The following is a 22,843-nucleotide window of genomic DNA, read 5'->3' as shown; positions in this document are numbered from 1 at the left end:
GGGACCCCCAGGAGGACCTAAGGCATCGAATCTCACCGCTAACACGTCCACCACAACCTACGAAGCCGGAGCCTACAGGAGCCAAGTCGCCGAGTAATCTTAGTCGAACCTACTCGACTACGATCTCGTCGGTATCATCGAGTTCCATTATTCCCTTTGTAATCTGTGATTTCCATCATATAATCCCATATCAACTGGATTAGGGCTATTACCTATCAAGGGGCCTGAACCAGTATAATCTCTGTTTCCTGTTTGCTTGATCGTATCACGTAGATCCTCGTACCAGCGTACCCCAATACCCTCTATATCCGGTCTACGCGTATCCCCCGTCGATAAATATGATATTATTTTGGACGAAATTTTTATTTTTTTTGAACTTGGTAATATTTTGTTCAAATTTGACCAACTTTATTCAAAATTTCAAACCAAAATTTCGGTATATTGGTGACCTCCGATAGAATCGGCAAAACTGAAAAGCTAAACCCTAGCAATCATTGCTCTTTCACGATAACATGCACCTGTTTCTTTCTTTAGTATATATGCATGCATGCATACAAATTTTTAACAACCTATAAACAAATTATCTTCGAAACTATTTAGCCAATGTATAATTCGAATACATTGTTATATTTGTTGCAATTAAATCTTTACAAAAACATGTCACATGATTATATTCTGATGAAAATAATATACATTTTCAGCCATTGAAATTCCATGTTTCATGAATAAGAAGTTAATGTTTCAATGGGAATTCGACAATGTTGCACATTTTAAATTTTTGTGTTGTAAATTTTTTTTTATTTAATGCTGCACATGGTGTTACTTGGATTTTTTAATATTATTTTTTGTTGTTTCACTAGTTAATTTGTAAATATTGCACATTGTATTATTTGGATGTTTCAGTCAGTGCTCTGTGATGTTTCACCAGTTACAACTCGATATTTCATGTATTATATAAAAATGTTTTAATTATGAATATAATCTATTTACAAAGATTTAATTACAAACGAATACAATGGTATAATCGGATCATTAATCCGATAAATAGTTTAGAAGAAAAATAATTTCACAAAATAATAAAAGAGGTACATATATAGAGAGAAGGATGTAGACATGCACACACGGGAAAGAGAGAGAAAGTTGGGGACGTGCACATGCAGTGAGGAAAGGAAAGATGGAGGCATGCAACTGTTGTAGGGTAGCCGGTTTTTCGGGTTTTTATTGGGCGCCCAATTTGTAGTCTCATCCCCAGAAGGATGGTAGAGATTCATTTGAAGAAGATTTTTTGGATAGAACTCAGCATGAAACTTTTAAATAGTAGTAGTATTTAGTGGAATGATTTTCAAATAGTTGAATTCGTCGATTTTGGAATTTTGTATTGGTTTGGGAAAGCTAGATCAAGGAATTTTTGAATAAAGTTTGAGGAACTACTATGAATGGAACTTGATAAAATCGTGTTCTTGAGAACATTGGTGATTTTGATGGAATTTGATAGAATTGTGGGTTGATGGTTCAAATGAAGGCGAAACTGAAACGTGTGTGTGTTGGGGGGGGGGGGGGGCTGGAGAGGCTTTGACTCAACATGAACGAAAAATAACAAATATAAAACTTTTCACAATTTTTTTCCATGACAAATATAGTTTAGCTAGTCATTATTAAGGAAAATCAGGTGGTATATTTTAGTCTTGAGCTCAGTGCACCTAGATCCAACAATACTGAGCTCGAAGCGACCAGATCTAGTGCCTATGGTGTCATCATCCACATCAGAGCTTGGAGGTGAAGAGGTTAACGAGTGTGCTAAGGTTGGACGGGAACTTGAGGCCAGATCTATTTCGTTGATCCTCTATTGTATTCTTAAAGCATATGCTGGATATAGCGACTTTAAGATTAAAGCGATTGACTTAATGTACCATACTGTAGCTCATCTGTATTTTCTACTTCAATGCGGAGGATTACATTTTGTGTGGGCTAGGAGCTAGATCTCTAATGTTAAAAAAAAGGGAAAAGTCCATTTTACACCCTCGAACTCTTGTGCTTGTCTAAAATACACCCCCCTAACTACAAAACCGGATATAATACACCCTTGAACTATCAATACCGGACACTTAACCCCCCGGGCTGTTTTTACCGTGGTTTTTGCCATGTCGGATGCCACATCGGATGCCACGTCAGCGCAAAACATTAACATGGGCCAAGCCCATATTCTCTCCCCCTCTCTCTCCCTCCCTCCCTCCCTCCCTCCCCTGTTTGTTCTCCTCTCTCACGACCGTTGGCGGCGGCGGCGGCGCGGAGCTGTGAGGGCGGCTGCGGCGTGGAGCTGCGAAATCGACGGCTACGGCGGCGGCTGCGTGGCGTCGGCTTGGAGCCGTGAGGGCGGCGGCAGCGCGGAGCTGCGAAATCGACGGCTACGGTGGCGGCGTAGAGCTGCGAGGGCGGCGGCGGCTGCGTCGGCGTGGAGCCGCGAGGGCGGTGGCGGCGGCGGCGGCGTGGATCTGCGAGGGCGGTGGCGCTGCGAATCACGAGCTTGCTGCCTCACGCGGAAGTGGCCGACCTCGCCGAAGCCATACGCGCGGAGAGGAGTCATCCCTATGCAGCGCCGCCACCGCTTGGTCGAGGACGAGGTCGAGCTCAAGCTCTGCATCCGCCGCCGCCTCGTTGAGCTTGAGTTTCTCATCCCCAAGCAGCTCGAGTTCCACCGGCGAGCTCGATTCATGGAGAAGATGGAGTTATGGAGCTCCTAGAGGTGGCAGGAGAGGTGGACCTTTGAGCTCGTGCTCGCCGGCGGTCGGCGCGGAAGGGAAGGCTGGGGATGTGCTTGAGCTCCGTCGCCGCAACGAGTCCCCTGCTCCACGGCCGCCGATCTCCTGCTCAGCTCCACCGATGCTCTCTGTCTGGGAGGAAGAAGGATAGAGAAAGAAAGGGAAGAGGAGATGCGGAAAGAAGTGGCCACTAACGTGTGGCTCTAATTTTTATTTTTAGTTTTATTTGCTGACTAGACTTACACATCATTGCCACATAGATGAAAACCAGCTGAAAAACCACTTGAGAGTGTAAAGTGAACGGTATTGAAAGTTGGAGGGGGTGAAATATCTGGTTTTAGAGTTTTGGGTGTATTTTAGACAAGCACAAGAGTTCGAGGGTGTAAAATGGACTTATCCCTAAAAAAAATATGTAATGGTTTGACATTTTGAACCGTTAGGGATGCATTATTAATCTATAAGAACCTAGTTATAAAATGTCAAGATCAACTTGCTTATATAAAAGTTTTACAGTTAGAATCATTAAAGATCAGAGAATACTAAAAAACGGTGAAGTACTTCACCTATATATCTAAATGTGTTACGTACTAAACATAAATATAAGTATTAAACTTTTATTTATCATAACCTAATCATTTGAAATTTATTGGTGGTCAAAATTACAATAGTACCAGTAAATGGTAACAAACATAGATAGAGTAGCTTTGTATCAAAATAAAGCTTGAGAATTTTTGTCTTGTCTTGAATAGTTTGCTATCTTGATCTGTTCTGTGACATAAAGATGATGAGATTGCATGATATATTGATATGTTTTGTGAATGAAGACCTGTTTTCTATAGGTGCTACACATTATAAACTTTATAAGTATTACTAGTTGGTTTCTTGTATGCAATTACTAACTTCTATTCACTTTCTTGTTGTATATTATCATCAAACGATGTTTATAGTCAGAGGTGGAGCACCCACTACAGTAGAGTGGGTTGCTTGACCCAGCCAGCTTTGTCAGCTAGAACCCAATATCTCCACCCTTATAGAAAAACCTCTAATTTTTGTGATTATTTGAAGCCAAATATGTACACTGGTGGAGAAACCATCTTTGGTCGGTCGGTCGAAATCCACAATAGTCCCGGATCCATTTAAAACCGGGAGTAAAGATGATCTTTAGTCCCGGTTGGTGGCTACAACGGGCATATGTGATCTTTAGTCCCGGTTGGTAGTCCCGGTTCTAAAGATGTCAGACGTTGTCAGGCCCCCCGGGATCTTTAGTCCCGGTTGGTAACATCCCGGCGATCTGTAGCCCCAGTTGATAACACCAACCGGGACTAAAGATCCACCCCTTTATATATGTCTTCTTCCTCCTCCAGCCCGAGCAACCTTCAAAATTTCTCAAAGAAAGAGGGGAGGTCATGCCCAAATTTCTTGTGGAATTTTTTTAGTGATTATATACAAATCGGAGGTGTCTAAAAGGTTAGTAACTTCATCCTCCAATGTTTTTTGTTGTTATATTACTTTTGGAGCTATGTTTCACACATTTTTTTTTGTTTACAAAACTTTGATGTAAGTTGATGAGAGAGAAAATTTGTGTGGGGAAGAAAAATATATAGAAATTTTGTTTGTTTACTTAAAAGAATTTTATTCTTATAGTTTAAAATATGTTGAAAATTAATCTTTAAAAAATAGAAAACAAACTGAATTGAAAATTAAGAGAAGTACAACATTAACATTAGCGTAGAACTTCAAATTAAAATTTGTTAATATGAATTGTTTGTTGGATTATTTTATAATTATATTTTATCATTATTGTGTGACTGTCATTACTATACGAAAATTTATTTATGTACGATTTTTTTTCATTTCATGTAGATGGATCGGCAATGGATGTACGCTGACCGGTGGTCCAAAGAGTTTATCGAGGGCGTGCATTATTTTTTGAGAGTGGCCGAAGCTAACAAGCGTAACGATTTTATTTGTTGTCCATGCAATAAGAGTAAGAACCAGAAGGAGTATTCTGCATCCAGGACTATTCATTTCCACTTGTTTGAGTCAGGGTTCATGCGAAGCTATAATTGTTGGACATCACACGGTGAGCAAGGGGTTGAAATGAAAGAAGATGAAGCGGAGGATGAGAACATTCCCGACTGGGCTCAGTATGCTGGATTTGAAGGAATTCAAACGGGCGAGGTGGACAGGGATGCTGGCGATAACGACGCTGCGGATGATCTTGGTCAGATGTTGCAGGACGCAAAGGAGGACTGTGAAAGTGAAAAGGAGGCCCATAAATTGGAGCGGATGTTAGAGGACCACAGAACGTCGTTGTACCCAGGTTGCGAGCAAGGGCAAAAAAATTGGATACCACTCTGGAGTTCTTGCAATGGAAGGCAAAAAATGGTGTTAGTGACAAGGCATTTGGCGATTTATTGAAACTCGTCAAGAACATTCTTCCGGAGGGAAACTGTAACGCCCCGATTTTCGTTCAGGATTAAAAATCATTAAATAATGCATTTTCTAGAAATTAAATAAAAGTTAAATCAATTTAATCAAGTAAAATAATGGGAGAATTTGAAATTTTCCCTTAAAAATCATTGGCCGGGAATATTTTGCAATATTCTTTGTGCCCTAAAATACTCTCCGGATTTTTCCGTGAATTTTCGGAGTTCAACAAATAATTTTTTTAAAGTCACAAAGTTCATTAAACTAATTTAAATAAAAAGAAAATAATCTTCCCCTTCCTCCCTTTCGGGCTCGGCCCAAATCCCTTCCCCCTTCCCCTCCGGCCCGGCCGCCCTCTTTCCCCCCTTTGGGCCGCCGGCCCAGCTCCTCTCCTCCCTCTCCCTCTAGTCCTCTTTTCCTCCCCTAACCGGCCCCCTCTTCCTTTGGCCGACAGGTGGGACCCGCGGCCCCACCTGTCAGCTCCTCCTCCTTCCTCTGGCTGGCCGGCTGCAACCACCATGGCCGCCTGAGCTGCCCCACGTCGCCGCTTCCCCAGCCCACCTCCTCCACCCTGCGCCGCTCCCGCCCGACCGTGGGACCTCGCCGCCCACGACCCCGCTCTCCTCCCCCACTTTCCCCCTCCAAAACCGGCGCCGAACCACCCCACTCGCCCACGTCGCCGGCGCCTCTTCCCCCTTCAAATCCGCCTCTCCCGGCCACGTTCTCCCCCTCCGGGACCTATATAAACGACTCACGTGCCTCCCTTCATCCGTTTTCCCCTCTCCCCGAGCACCCCGCGCTCCCTAGGCACCTCCCCACCGTGCTCCCTCTAGCCGCCGCTCGCCGGCGATCTCCAGCCGCCCGCCACCGCCGCTCCCGTCGCTGCCGCGCTGCGCCGCAGCCACCTATAGCATCACAGCGCCCCACCGCACCCCGGCATCCACTCCATCTCCCTCCTCCACCGCCGGAACCACCTTCCCATCGCGAGGCCGAGCCACTACCGCCACACACCGCCTTCAGCCGGCCGCCGCGTTAGTCGTCGCCGCACCTCGCCGCTTGCGCCGTCGGCAACGCCGTGCCAAGCTCTACCCCGGCCTCCGCTCCGTTTTCCCAAATCGCCACCGTAACCGCCCCTCCCCCGTCAACCCGAGCCACCACCACCACTGGCCGACTCCAGCCGCGTCGCCCCGCTGCTCCAGTTGTTGCCGACCCACGCCGTCGCCTCCCTCGGCTCCACAAGGACGAGGAGAACCTCGGCCACTTCTTCCCATCGCCGGAAACTCACTGGACGTCCAGATTCCCATGCGCCGGTGAGCCCTTCCTCCCTTCCCTTCCTCTCCAGCCGGCCATGTCGCCGCTCCGTCCTCCCTAACACCTCCCCTCCCATCCTAGGGTGCAGCTGCCGCTCATCCGCCTCTTCCCGAGCGCCGCCCGTCGTCGGAGCGTCGTTGTTTCCGTCCGTCCCGAGCTCTGCCGTCACCGCCTCGCATTGCCATCTCGCCGCCGGCCACCTCCTTCCGTCGTGTGCTACTCGGTGAGCTCCCCCTCCCTTTTCCCGCCGCACTCCGCCGCTCCCCGGTCGGCCGGTCGGCGAGCCGGCTCGCGCCCGCCTGAGGCCGCCCGATTCACCTCGAGTGAATCTGGGCCGTCCACGTGGCCGTTCGGCGCCGCCCCGCGTCGGTGCCCTCGTGGCGCCACGTCGGCGCCACCTCTGCCGCATGTCCGCCGTGGCCGCCACGTGGCCGTCCACGTGGTGCGCCCGCGCCTGTGCCGCGGTGGACCGAGTCCACCGTGGGCCGCCCCCTTGGCTCGCTGACGTGTGGGGCCCGCCTGTCGGCGCCGGCCCTTTGCTGACGTCAGTACTTGTCATTTCCTTTGAGAAATTAATTATTAATTGCGCAATAATTCGGTTTAATTCTAGAAATTCATTTAAATGGCTCAAAATTTCTAAAATCCATATCTAATTCATTCGAACTCCGAATTGAGCCATTTAACTTGCAAAATTCATCTAAAATTGAGCTCTACATGTTTGTTTAGTTTTTATGTACTGTTTCCTTGGTTTTTATTAGAGTTTTCCTCGTTTTGCGTGCCAGCGTGTAGTTTCCGTCGTTTCGGAAGTCCGCGGTCGCGAGGAAAAGAGTTCGGAAGATCAAAGTGAAGAAGCAAGGCAAGTCACACATTCCCCTTGAGCATGTTGATCCCAATTTATAAATGTTTTACCGTTTGCAAATAAACATGCATGTCTTGCTAATTACATGGGAATAGGGTTTACCTATCTGCTCGCTTGTGCCATGTTTACTTGATATCTATCCTTTGTCAACCTTGGGTGATAAATTGACTAGCTCGTGTTACTTATGTGACCTAGCTAGAACTATATGCTTAGCCATGCTTAATTACCACTAGCTCAGTCGATGGGATCATTGCTGTATTAGACATTCTAGTATCTTGTTGAGCTGCGTGCTCGAGACGTCTGGCCATGTTTCATGGTCGTAATTATCCAACTAAAATGCGACTGAGTGGTGGGCTGTGGGTGCATGGTTTTGTGAGTCGCACCCATGGCAATTAAGGACCGGTTCACGGGAAACCCTGGAAGACTTACAGCGCTTGCCACAAGCAGGAGTGGGTAACTGCTTGATCTGAAGTATAGCTCGACCCTTTCCTAGGCACCGGTGGCGAGGGTGGGCGTGATGGAGTTGGGTCGGCCGGGGTGTCCGGTTGTCCAGCTGCCGGATTCACCGCGGCGCAAGAGGGGACCGCCCACTGCCTTTTGAGGGGTGGGGGTGAAACCTTAGCGTGGTGTGGATGGTTAGGGGAGGGTTATGCGAAGGGTCTCGTCACAATCACTCGACACGGTGACGTGTGCATCATGGGCACATGATGACGCGGTGACATGTCGGTGGGTTGTGTCTTGTGGGTACAGTTGTGCACCTCTGGCCAGAGTAAAACTATTCGAATAGCCGTGCCCGCGGTTATGGGCGATCGACCAGATTCACCGTGATTAGTCTCACACTTAATAAATCGACCCAATGCACTGTAGTACAGGTGGGTTGGTTGGGCCTGTTCAACGTGGTGTAGCGTTGATCAGTGGAGATTTTAATGTTACTTTAATTATTCAACAGTTTTACTGTTTGCTAAATAAAATGTTTTACAACCGCCTTTATGCAAATAGCCACAAACCATCGTTGTATCCCTTTGCACGTCTGCATCATTGGTGTGGCTTGCTGAGTACGGTGGTTGTACTCAGCCTTGCTATTATTCCCCCTTTTCAGAAGTGTAGTGCTTCTGAGCTGAAGATGGAGTTAGAGGACCAAGGCTCAGACCCCAGTTGAGTTTTGCCTGTGGAGTGGAGCTGAAGCCCCGCTAGGATCGCTTTTTTTTCCGCTGCTGCTGCTTTTGTTTCGGTGTGAGGACTAAGTGCCTCTTCTGTAAGTATTTTACGCTTTATTTACGTTTGGAACTGTTTATTACTTGTCGTTTTGTGTACCCTGGCTGGTCCTGGACAGGGATTTAATACACAAAATAGTCTGGAAATTTGGGCTAAATTTCTGGGCGTGACAGAAACAAATTGCCCGAGTCAACATACGAGGCTAAGAAGATTGTCTGCCCTCTAGGACTGGAAGTTCAGAAGATTCATGCATGTCCGAATGATTGTATCCTATATCGTGGTGAGAAGTACGAGAACCTAGAAGCATGCCCTGTTTGTAAAGCACTACGATACAAGATTAGACGAGAGGATCCAGGTGAAGTTGACGAGCAGCCAACAAAGAAGAGAATTCCTGCTAAGGTGATGTGGTATTTCCCTATAATACCACGGCTGAGGCGTTTGTTTAGAAACAAGGGGAATGCTAGAATGATGCGTTGGCACGCTGGAGAACGTCAACAGGACGGGATGCTGAGACACCCCGCCAATGGTTCGCAGTGGCGAAACATTGACAGAAAATTTGAAGACTTTGGAAAGGATGCACGAAACATACGGTTTGGTCTAAGTACGGATGGCATGAATCCTTTTGGAGAGATGAGCAGCGGCCATAGCACTTGGCTCGTTACGATGTGTATCTATAACCTCCCCCCTTGGCTATGCATGAAGAGGAAGTACATAATGATGTCGATTATTATTCAAGGCCCCAAGCAACCTGGTAACGACATCGATGTGTACCTAAGACCACTAGTCGAAGATCTTAAACTGTTGTGGAAAAAGAATGGTGTCCCCGTGTGGGACGAGGACAAACAGGACGAGTTTAACCTACGAGCACTGCTGTTCGTAAGTATCAACGATTGGCCTGCACTTAGCAACCTATCTGGGCAGTCCAACAAAGGGTACAAGGCTTGCACTCACTGTATGGATGAAACAGAAAGTACGTATCTTAAGCACTGTAGGAAGGTTGTGTACATGGGTCATCATCGATTCCTTGCTGCAAACCACCCAGTACGGAAGAAATGCAAGCACTTTGAACAAAAGGCGGACCACCGTACGAAGCCTAAACATCGTAGCAGTAAAACAGTGTTTGCTATCGTTAAAGATCTTAAAGTAGTGTTTGGAAAGGGGTCTGGCAGCCAGCCTATAAAGGGCGAAGATGGTCACGCAGCAATGTGGAAAAAGAACTCTATATTTTGGGAGTTACCCTATTAGGAATTCTTGGACGTCCGCCACGCAATCGACGTGATGCACCTCACTAAGAACCTTTGCGTAAACCTTCTTGGCTTCTAGGTGTATATGGAAAGTCAAAAGATACACTGGAAGCATGTAATGATCTGAAGCATATGGAACAACGCGGCGACCTTCACCCGGAACCCAAGGAGAAAGGCAGCCATTACTTGAGTCCAGCCAGCTACACTCTTAGCAAGGCAGAGAAGGAAAGTATGTTTGAATGCTTGGAGAGCATCAAGGTACTGTCTGGATACTCCACGAATATAAAGCGAATAATAAGCATGAAGGAGAAGAAGTTCACAAACCTAAAGTCTCATGACTGTCATGTGTTGATGACACAACTGCTACCAGTTATAATAAGGGGTATCCTTCCAGACAATGTCCGGGCAACAATAACAAAGCTATGTGCTTTCATGAACGCAATTTCGTAGAAGGTCATCGATCCGGATAGATTAGAAGCTCTTCAGAATGATGTGGTGCAATGTCTTGTCAACTTTGAGTTGATATTTCCACCTTCATTTTTCAATATAATGACGCATCTGTTTTGTCACCTTGTCAAAGAGATCGGTATTCTCGGGCCTGTGTACCTACACAACATGTTTCCTTTCGAGAGGTACATGGGCGTTCTGAAGAAGTATGTTCGTAACCGTGCTCGTCCAGAGGCAAGCATAGCCAAGGGGTACGGAACAGAGGAGGTCATTGAATTCTGCGTATAATTTATTGAAGACCTTCGCCCAATCGGGGTACCTGAATCACGCCATGAAGGGAGACTACGAGGAAAGGGGACTCTCGGAAGGAAAGCAATAATGATGGTAGACAACAATTTATTCCGTAAAGCCCATTCCACGGTTCTGCAACAATCTTCATTGGTGGCTCCTTACATCGAGGAGCACTTGGCTCTAGTTCGCGCCAGAAACATCGGTAAGTCCGATGCATGGATTACACGGCATCACATTGATACTTTCCCCGCGTGGCTGCGACAACATCTCATGGGTAATGAGACAATTAACCAACAACTGGCCTTCCTGGCAAGGGGACCATCCGGCTCGATCGCGACATTCCAGGGATATGAGATCAATGGGTACACATTCTACACGAGAGCCCAAGACATGAAGAGCACGAACCAAAACAGCGCTGTTCGTATCGATGCCATGGGACACGATGGTACAACTGGCACGTATTACGGTGCCATCGAGGACATATGGGAACTTGACTATGATCCTCTCAAGGTCCCTCTGTTCCGATGCCAATGGGTTAGGTTGACTGGTGGAGGCGTAACGATTGATAACAGTGGGATGACAACGGTTGACCTTAACAAGGTTGGATACTCGGACGAACCTTTTGTCCTTGCCAATGATGTAACGCAACTTTTTTACGTGAAGGGCATGTCTAGCAAAGGAAAGAAGGGCAAAGGGCCTGACGAGCCGAAGCGCCACGTGGTTCTCCCAGGCAAAAGAAAAATCGTCGGAGTAGAGGACAAGACTGACGAGGATTATGATCAGTTTGATGGGCAACCCCCTTTCACGGTGACGATTGACCCTAGCATCCTTCTCTCAAATGAAGACACCCCTTACTCACGTAGCGATCACAAGGAAGGAACAATAGTGAGGAGAAAGTACGTGCGGTCAACTGTTACCGCCGATGTATTGCCGTAATTGTTGTGTACATGATGTAAACTATTTTGGATGCATTGAATATCCATATAAATCAATTGTTGTATGGCATATGTTAATTATATATGATTATTAGAGTTTTTAACAAATTTAAATCATGCATATGCTAGTTATATACGATAATTAGAATTTTTAAAAGTTTTAAATCATGCATGTGGTATTTACATATGTTAATTAGAATTTTTAACAATTTTAAATCATGCATATGCTAATTATATATGATTATTAGAGTTTTTAACAAATTTAAATCATGCATATTCTAGTTATATACGATATTTAGAATTTTTAAAAGTTTTAAATCATGCATGTGGTATTTACATATGTTAATTAGAATTTTTAACAATTTTAAATCATGCATAAGCTAATTATATATGATTTAAATCATTCATGTGCTTATTATATATTATCCATTTAATTTACCACAAACAACAATAATTTTTTGAAGTAATTGTCATTAATTTTTTGACTTTAAATAATTTTAATGCCCTATTTACTATTTTAGAAACACATATGTAGTGAAATTCAATATTCAGTGCTATTATCTGTAGTCCCGGTTCTTAGCCCTAACCGGGTTTAAAAAGAATTTGGAAATAGCGGGAAAACATCTTTAGTCCCGGTTGGTAAGAACAACCGGGACTAAAGATATCTTTAGTCCCGGTTCGTAACAACAACCGGGAGTAAAGATCTTATCTTCAGTCCCGGTTGTTCTCACCAACCGGGACTAAAGATCTAGGGGTATATATATTCCCGATGCGCCCTCGTCTTCTCCTCCAACACTTAGAAGTTTCTTCCCCCCGATCTCGGCTTCTCCTTCGCCGCCACTGCCTAGGGCATCCCCGCGCCGACGCCGCCTCCCCTCTCTCTCGATCTCGATCTCTCTCTCTCTCATCTCCAAACCGCCCCGGCCTCGTTGCCGACGCCGCTGCCGACATCGACACGGCCGACCCCGACTCCGCGTCCCGCCGATGCCGACGCCGCTACGCCACTGCCACGCCGCCGCCCCCGCGTCGGCACGCCGCACTGCCACGCCACCGCCCCCACCTCGGCACGCCGCCGCGCCACACCGCCGCGTCGCCGCCACGCCGCCCCTCCGTTTCCGGCCGTAGACTAAACGCGAATGAACGTGAAGGAACGCGAACGAAACGCGAACGAAACGTGAACTTAACGAGAACGAACGCGAACGAAATGTGAACGAACGTGAATGAAACGCGAATGAAACGTGAACGAACGTGAATGAAACGTGAACGAACCTGAACGAAACGTGAACGAACGTGAATGAAACGTGAACGAACGCGAACAAAACGTCAATGAACGCGAACGAACATGAACAAAACGAGAACGAACGTGAACGAAACGTGTGAACGAACGTGAAGGCATGCAGTTGAACTAAAAGTGTAGAATGAACGCGAACGAAACGCGAACGAACGGTCGCCTTTTACGATTATTAAACTTAGCATATATATATGATTATATATACTTGAAAACGTGAAATACAATATATGTTCCTTTGCGTTTAGACTAATACATTTTTTTGAATGTTGCAGAAAAGACGTCGTCGTCGTCGTCCCTCTAGCCGAAGTGGTAGCTAGCCCTCGAAGGAATTCGCGCAGGCAAGTGATGTAAAGATATGATTGTTAGATTTTTAATATAAGATTATTAGATTTTTAATATTAGATTATTATATTATTAGACTTAGTAAATGTGAGTGTTAGAGATAATTAGAGTTTTAGACTTAGCATATGTGAGTGTTAGAGATTGTTAGATATTTATATAAGATTATTAGATTTTTAATATAGGATTATTAATTAGACTTAGCATATGTGAGTGTTAGACTTAGCATATATGATTATTACAATTTTAATATAAGATTATTAGATGTAATATACGACACTTAGACTTAGATTTTATATATGATTATTTAACTATTTTATTATTTGAGATCAAATGTACGACACTTAGACTTAGCATATGATTATTTGAGTTCTAATATACGACAGTTAGACTTAGCATATATGATTATTAGATGTAATATACGACACTTAGACTTAGATTTTATATATGATTATTTAACTATTTGATTATTTGAGATCTAAAGTATGACACTTAGACTTAGCATATGATTATTTGAGTTCTAATATATGTTAGACTTAGCATATATGATTATTAGATTTTTAATATAAGATTATTAGAGTTTTAATATATGAAACTTAATTAGACTTAGCATATATGATTATCTAGGGTTCTAATATACGACACTTAGACTTAGCATATATGATTGTTAGAGTTTTAATACAAGATTAGTACAGTTTTAATATTAGGCTTAGCAAATATGACCTGTAGACTTAGCAAATATTTCTTGTATGAACAGATGGCTGATCGCGATGAAGAACAGAAACTGTACGATACAATTGCAGAGGGAAGCAGCCAGTACTGGAACGAAGAAGAGGGGAACGATGATCCAAACCAGTACTTGAACGAGGAAGGGAACATGGAGAGGGATGTGGAAGGGAACGTGGAGAGGGATGCGGAGGGGAACGAGGAGGAGGAGGCTAGTGGAAGTCAACCCTCCGCTGGACAGAAGAGGGCACGCGGACAACGAGGTGCCACGAAGAAGCTAGAGGGTCGACACATCATAACAGAAGTGGACGAAGACGGCCGACCTAGTGCCCCGGCAGAAGCAGCCAAGAATTACGTACGACACAGCGGTTGGGTTGTGCGGGATAACATGCCGGTTAGTACGGTGTACTGGCGCAGAACAAGGGCACACGGAGATCATGAGAGCTTTGTCCTAGATTCGGAGAAAGAGATGCTGTGGACCACAATGCTCGAGACATTCACCCTTCCTGCGGGTACAGAGAACATAGTGAAAAGGTGGACTCTAAAGAAAATGGCAGAACAGTTCCAGAGCTTCAAGGGAGATCTCTACAAGAAATACATCCTGAAGGGGATGACACCGAACTTCGACCTATTCCCCAAGCTGAGGGATCATTGGGACGAGTTCGTTGCTTACAAGACAGGGCAACAAGGGCAAGCGATGATGGACAGAAACAAAGAAAATGCCACCAAGAAGAAGTACCATCACCACCTTGGGTCAGGCGGCTATATCGTCGCAATGCCGAAGTGGGAGGAGATGGAAGCAAGCTTGATTGAGAGGGGTATCGAACCGGCCACCGCTAAATGGCCGGATCGATCGAAGTTCTGGTACTATGCTCACGGTGGAACGCTTAACCCAGTTAATGGCTCCCTGGTGTTCAGCGATCAGATACGCGAGGCGGCTAGTCAACTAACGGACGCAATGGAAGCCTCTTCTTAGGGGACGTTCCGACCCGACAGAGAGAAGGACGAGCTGTCACTCGCCCTGCAGACTCCCGAGCATCCAGGACGAACACGAGGGAAAGGCGTGGTTCCTTGGAAGATTGGATTCAAGGAGGACATCCACAAGTATAGGAGTCGGATGAGGAGCAAGAGAGATACCGAGGCGAAGATTGCAGATCTTGAGTACAGGGTATCGAGCTACGTGCTCAGCATGCAAGAGGAGGTGGCAAGGAAGGTGGATGAACGCATGGCCGCACATCGGTCCCAGGATCCCCAGCCGTACATTCCTCCTGCAATGGTCAGCCCATCAGGCAATCGTAGCAGCTGCACCTCAACGGGGCAGCTAGGATCACAAAGCATGGACGCCATGTAAACTCAGGACGAAACCACCTGCCCCGTTGATGAGATCATGCAGCGGACACCGTGTGAGCTGCATATTCCCTTCAAGAACTTATCAATCAAGGTATGCTCGTAGTTTTATGATTTTTTACTTGTACATTCCGTAAGTTGCTGCTTAGGTTGATTACTAATAGATAACCTCTCATCACGTGAAGGTGGCGTCGGGAATGGCCATCCCAATGGACCCTTCAGGGACTTACCACTGCAGGCTGATTCCAGCTGGATACTCAAGGGTCGAAGTTGAGCTGGTGGAAGCCGCGTACGAGGACCTCGAGTTGGACTACCCTGGAGGAGATGGTGAGACGCATCTACGAGACACAAGCCACGCCATTATACTATGGCGCAAGCGGTACATCATCCTCCCTGGGCGACAAGCGGCGTCTCGTGCACCATCTCCTTTGGCTCCTCCACCGTCTCCTCCTCACGCTCCTCCACCCTCTCCTCCTCAGGCTCCTGCACCGTCTCCTCCTGATCAGGCTCCTGCACCGACTCCTCCTCAGGATCCTGCACAGACTCCTCCTCAAGCTCCTGCACCGACTCCTCCTCAGGCTCCTGCGCGGTGTCCTCCAGCACCTTCCAAGTCAAGAACTCACCAAGCTCCACCGCCTGCCCCCACAAGGGCAACGAAGAAGGCGAAAGTTGACGCCGCCAAGAACAAGGAGCCACCATACGATTGCACGCAAGAGGAGCTTGACGCTTACGTGGCAGCAGAAGTGAAGAGGCAATTGAAGCCTCGGAGTCCAGAAAAGAAGATTCCTATAGACCCGAGTGCCAAGAAGTTCTTCAGGAGTATGTCGGCACCAGTCAAGGAGGCCATAAAGCTAACGGACTATGAGCGAGCACTTAACAAAGCATATTATGGGAAGTCCAAAAAAGTCCCTTAGCTTGGAGAGCAGCCAAACCAGGAGGTCGAGCCGTTGGTGACCGGGCAAGAAATAGGAGTAAAAGAATTCATTTCTGACACCGGGCTAACTAGGGATCAGTTGATTAAAGGCGCACCAATCCCAAAGGCGGAAGTGAGACACCAGTACGAACTCGGTAAACCGCTTGTCAAGCCTGAGCAGCTGCAGTCCCTACCGACACAGATATACAAATTCCATCAACGGTACATGGAGATGAGCGCCAGCGGTAGGGAGATTATCGGAGCGAGGATCAAGATCTCCGACTTCTTACAAGATGAAGATGTTCTCTAGATCAATTTCAAGGATATCTACGAACTATACCAGCTGGACGCCCTCGACGTATCTATTCTGAGCGCATGGATTTTGTACGTATCGTTGAGTTATATTTCTTACGTTCCTTTCATTAGCTCCTTGTACATATATGTACACCATATATAACAATTCCTTTATATCGTTGTAGAATGGAGATTCAAAGGGCCCGACGGCGGGGGGTTTACGATACTGGATTCATCGACCCTAGGAAAGTAAACTGTGAAATGATTGACAAGTATTCGCAAGCCACAGAGGACAATCTCGTCCATCTCCTGAAGGAGCAGCATTTCAAGACGTTCATACTATTGCCCTATAATACAGAGTTAGTTTGTACTGTCTTCCAAAAAAATTTCGTTCCCGTACATATAGATGTACAGTTTTTCATATATCACCTCACAAATTGCAGATTCCACTAGGTCCTTTTACTCTTCGACTTGGAGGCCTGCAGAGTCAATGTCTATGACTCAATGGATAAAAAAGAGTCTACTTTTGACAAGGTTTTTGAACTTATAGACAGGTAATGTCATAAGTTCCAATGTTATTACGATTTTCGCTATTAATTGCTACTACGAATCATAGCTTTAAACTCCATGTAGGGCTTGGTATCGGTTCCGTCATTTGGTCCGCGGCAATTGGAAAGAAAAACTTAGGCGGAGGTTCAAATTTCCTGTGAGTACATGCTCTACATTTATATTGAATCTCTAACTCAAATATAAGTGTATATTAATTAAATCTCTCGTCGTTTGTCATGTATATATATATAGTGCAAAGCAAGACCAGGGAACTAACTTGTGCGGCTACTACGTATGCAAGTATTGCCACTGCCTTACAACCCAAATCTACATCACAAGAGAGCTCGATGTACATACAAATAAATTCAAAATTTCATTGTGTACGTATCGATTTGTTGTTTACTAATTAATTTCATACATTTATAGGTTATTCACATGAGGGATAACCTCACACACACAAGGAATTTATCACGGCAGTTCAAGAACAACTCATGGGATTCATCAACGAACAAGTCCTTGATCCCGAGGGTGAATTCTACTACGACGGAAATACAGTTCATAAGTCGTTAGCTTCTGAGATAACGACTACTACATCGAAGTCGTAGCTACCTAGGACATAATGAATTGTAATTAATACATGTCTATTTTTATATATGTACACATTTACTTCAGTGTAAATATATATTTTTGTCATATATATTTACATATGCATTTGCATACATATATGAACATGTATATATATATATATATATATATATATATATATATATATATACATATACATATACATATACATATAGGGGCACCATGGTGCCCGGGCACCATGGTTTCAAATGCACAAAATCACTCAAATTTTTCAAAATTTTCAAATTGTGAGTATATACCTAGTTATAAGAATTCGATTCATACCTATACCTATCAACAAAACAACTCAAATTTAACTTTATTTCACAATCCATGATTACATACCTAACTAATTATATGTATGGATGCTATATACCTAGAATCAAAATCTAACAAAAACAAGTTCAAATTCAGTTCAAACTTGCTTTCAACTAGTTAGTAAAGTAGTTAATATTAATACCTAAATAATTGAAAAAGTTTCATGCTCATTTGAATTGGGTATATACTCAATTTCAACAATGGTGCCCGGGCACCATGGAGCACCAAACAAATTTACTATGTATATATGTATATATATATATGTATATATATATGTATATGTATATATGTATATATATATATATATGTATATATATACATATATGTATATAATATATATATATATATATATATATATATATATGTATATATATATATAAATATATATATACATATATGTATACATATATGTATATATAAATACTAGCAAAATGTTCGTGCTTCGCTACGTTGTATTAAAACTAAAAATATTTGTTTTTAACCGTAGTTATTTTCACACTGCTTTGGTACTTTTTGCTCGCTAGAAAAAGTCTCAAATGATAGAGAGAAATATAGTAGCTCATAATAAATTATTATTCAATAGTGCGTTGCAACAGAATAATTTTAACTAAAATCACAATAAATATTTTTAGGATTTAATTTGTGATATGAGTCCTTTTAGAATAAGGTATTCTTGATATAAATCTACCAATAAACAACATGTTGAAAATAATATATTTCTTGTTTACCAGATTTAACATCAACTAAGGTTTTGTAGCAATTAAAAAGACTAACTTCCTCTTGTTGGGTAATTGTATTTTGTTGGGTAATTTTTATTTTTAGTTTTTCCTATGAATTAGATAGGAGATATATTTGAGAGAGGCAAAGTGGACTTGTTGCTTTTTTTTAAAAAAAGGACTAACCATACGAAATGTGGCCCAACAACTCAATCGCACGCTGTTAGTGCTTCATGGGCTGCGCGCGGCCCAGTAGTGCTGCAGCCCAGAGATGGAGGCCGGCCCGATGCGGGATTGATCCGGGCCGCTCATTTTGATGGACGGCTCAGATCGGTTTCGAATCCATCAAAACGGCTGGTACCAAAACCCTAACCATAGCTTCAGTTTTTCCTCTCCCAATTCCTTCAGGCTGAAATGGCGATGGCGGCAGTGATTCGGCACCCTCCCCCCAACAAGCGGCTATGGCGGTGCCCTTACCTCACTCCCCACGAGCGGCGGCGGCGGCTCCCTCCGTCCCGTCTCGCCTCCCTCGCCCCTTCCTCCTCTCCCTCTCGTCTCCCTCCCGCGGTGGTAGCGGGTTGGTGGCGGCATCGGCGTCGGCGGTAGCCGCGGGCGGATCTGAGGGTGATGGCGGCATCGGCGGCAGCCACGGGTAGATCCCTCCGCCCCCTCTCGCTTCCCTCCCGCGCGGATCCGAAGGCGGTGGCGGCGACCGCGTGTGGATCTGGCGGCGGTTGCGACGGCCGAGGGTGGATCCGGCAATAGCAGCTCCTCCCATGACTAATCCGGCGGCTGTTGCTCCCTCTCCCCGGCGTGGCGGGCAGCTGCTGCTTCCCTCCACGGTGTGTTGGCAGCAGTTGCCCCCCTCCCCAGCTGCCCCTCACCTCCCCGACATGGAACCAACGGTGGTTTTCTCCGGTATAACTGTAGTTTGGTTTTTGATTTGTGAATATTCTGAGGATTTTGTGATCTGAGATGTTGATATAGTGAGATTGTTGATTTTGATTTGGGATTGCATTTGAGTGATTTTGTGATTCATGTATTTTGGGAATTGGGGCCAATGGGATTGGGAGCAATCGGCTCGATTAGCCGATTGATCGAGTCGGCTTTTTTTTTCACTCCAATGCTGTTTAATTAAATTTAAAATTGTCTGTGGGGATCTAGCTCTGGGATTTTATTTTTTTTAAGATAGACTCAGACTCAAACGACGGACGACAAAATCGATCAGAAGCCTTATGTATTTTTTAAATAGGTATAGATATAGATATAGATATTGCCTGTGATCTTAATAGCGGGATAGAATCTAACTCGACATAGAATCAGGATATAATATGACTCCTGACGTGGGCTGGGCAAACTGGAGTAGGAATCGGTGTGGGTATTTTTTTGCGTGTGAACCTGGACTCGTGTGTTTTTTTCGTGTATATATGCGATATTTTTTTTTCTTGCGTGAACCTGGACTCCTCGTTTTTTTTATATGCGATCGTTTTTTTTTTTGTATGCGATCTTTTTTTTTTTGGCGTGAACCTGGACTATTGCGTTTTTTTTGGGTGAACCAAGGAGTATGGGCTTTGTGGGCTTGTAGATGGACCTAGATTTTTTCTGGATGAACCTGTAAGGAGTATGGGCTCGTAGATGGACCTAGAATCCTGTGTATGGGCTTGTAGATGGACCTAAAATCCTGGAAGCAATTTGGCTTGTGGGCTTGTGGATGAATCTAACCAAATCAGAAATCGGATGCGGACAAAAAAAAATCGTATCGGTGAAAAATTAGCCGGCATATGACGGACGAAAAGTTGCGGACAAAAGACTGTGACTAAAGGAAAAATACAAATCTTTTAATTAGTTAAGATGTGTAGGAAAATGATTCTATACTCCTGGGGGTACGTACTCATGCTATATCCACCGTCGATCCAAAGCATCTCAATGAGCCTGCACGATTTTACTATCGGATCCCATCGAACGAACCCGTTTCAATTTTACGTGAAAAATGAATTCACATAATCCTTAATTATCCCATACAACTCGGATCTGGAACGAACAGCTTACATAAATCCGGCACCGCCACTACTGGCCTGCCATTTGACATTTCTTGGCGGCGGCAAGATCGACTCCAGATCGTCGTTTCTAGACGGCGCGCAGCGCACCGGCTCGACGACGGCTGGTCCAATTCAGCGTCCGACAGGGAGACAGAGGCAGCATCATGTACATCCGGCCGTTGCACCGATGGGAGACAAACGATGCTGGTAAGTCCTCCCTTGTAGATCAATTATTAATCCGCTTGTGATTCTAATCAGATTAATTGCTTGAACAAGTTATCCCGTCCTAATCCAAATCCCACCTGCAGATCAAACGAGGCTTTGCTTGATACGAACAAAATCGGCGGCGGCGGCGCGGCGGCAGACTCACGGTGCAACGCATCGTCCATCCAACCGACGACACGATCGTCCCCCAGCGGCGTCATTGGCAAGCAGGCGGTGGGCTTTGCCGTGATGGCGTCGGTCCATATCCATCGGAAGGCTCGTGCGTATGTCGTATAGGCAGCGACCTCTCATCAGCAGGTCGATGCGGTGATTTATAGGTCACAGCGTTAATCAATCCTTCATCCACGGCATTGATGAGGCAAGATTGATGTGGCAGCTAGCCCGATGCTGCACAAAACGGTAGGGATTTTTTTTTTATGCATTCTTTCTATGGCAATCCAATTTTATTCTTCTGTTAGTTCAATGATTAAGCCTCTCATTGTTGCATGCAGATGGTTGCCAACCGGCGTCAGAACATGTTGACTCCAATGACTCAAATGCTTACCTCAACCCTGCAACAAGCTAGCGTAGAGGGTCTGCGCCATGGGAAAAAGCTCTTGTTTGGAAACTGTGATTTAGTGGCATAATTTTGTTTTGAAGTATTCTGAAAGTCGAGTATATTGCTCCGAAAAGAAAACAGAGCTTTGTGCTTCTCGTATTGGATATTCTGTTTAGACAGAATCGGTATACATGAAGTGAATGGGATATACTGCCTGGATTGTATGCTGTGGTTTATAGTCAGCATATGCTTTCGTTTATATCTAGATTAGAATGGCTCATTCAAAGATTTTCTATTCTTCATATTCTCATCTCAATACATGCTGCATCTCAGAGAATTAATGTACCGATACTTTTGCATCTCTTGTAAAAATATATATATACTTACTACTCCTAATTTAAAAATAGCATGTACTTAAAAATGTATATCCTCCCTACTAACTTAGAAGTATATACTGCCACTACCTTAAGAAAAAAAAACAGTATATACTGATACTAACTTTAAAAGAAGTATATATACCGCTACTAACTTAAAAGGTATATACTGTTCTAATAATTTAAAAAGGTACATACCGCTACTAACTTAAAAAAGGTATATACTGTTCTACTAATTTAAAAAGGTGCATATTGTTACTAACTTATAAAAGTATATACCATACATAAAGAAATCAAATCAAGTACATATATTCTGAATATTACAACAAAAAAGCATATAGTCCAGCAACCAAAAATCTACTACGTACTAGTACATACTAAGTCATAAAAAAACAGTATATACTGGATCCTGAAAAAAAAGACATGTTCTTTGACTACTTTGCATGCAACAGTCACTATAGGAATTCTGGGCTTATGTGACGATTACATTGTGACGATAACAGCCTGTTTCCTATCACTGTCTGCCTGCAGTGACGAAATGACTGTCATCACAGAAGGTGGGTCACTATCCATCATCTGTGACCACCAGAGGACATCGTCATTGATATAGTGACGATAGTTCTCCCGTTATTGATGAATGACGAGACAAATTCGTCATAACAAAATGAACCGAATAACGCCACGTGTATAATGACATGTGATGTTGCAGATGACAAGACAGGTGATGTGGCAAATGACGTGGCAATTCACATTCGGCCCATATAGCATGGGCTTTTTTATTTTCAATTACAATTGGCCAAAATATTTTTTTTTGACCCAGCTACAAATTTGCTTTTACATTTTTTTTTCATTATAGCCCAATACAATTCTAGCCCATATTATGAGCTAGCCCAATTAAAAAGCAATCACAGAATATAAACCACAACCATTTTCATAATTATATTATAATCACATTCCAGCCATAATTAATTTTCCAGCCCCTACAAAAGTAAGTTCAAGAATACAGTTTTCAACATGTTCCATACAAAAGCACAAAACATGAATACAAAATGATCCATC

The 22,843-nt window shown here is 44.3% G+C and overlaps 1 long non-coding RNA gene and 1 pseudogene across 1 annotated transcript; both read left to right on the top strand.

Annotated features, from left to right (window-relative positions):
* The first annotated feature begins 13,878 nt into the window (after positions 1–13,878).
* LOC136356495 (uncharacterized) lies at positions 13,879–17,555 on the top strand (annotated as a pseudogene).
* Positions 17,556–20,697: 3,142 nt separating this feature from the next.
* LOC136356769 (uncharacterized) lies at positions 20,698–21,696 on the top strand. Its single transcript, XR_010741723.1, has 3 exons — positions 20,698–20,854; positions 20,956–21,271; positions 21,364–21,696. It is a non-coding gene; the product is annotated as an uncharacterized lncRNA (long non-coding RNA).
* Positions 21,697–22,843: the final 1,147 nt, after the last annotated feature.

This window comes from Oryza sativa, chromosome 5, assembly GCF_034140825.1.
Source record: "Oryza sativa Japonica Group chromosome 5, ASM3414082v1".
Taxonomy (NCBI): domain Eukaryota; kingdom Viridiplantae; phylum Streptophyta; class Magnoliopsida; order Poales; family Poaceae; genus Oryza; species Oryza sativa.
The sequence above is the reverse complement of the archived record's forward strand: the minus strand, read 5'-3'. Positions and strand labels throughout refer to the sequence as shown.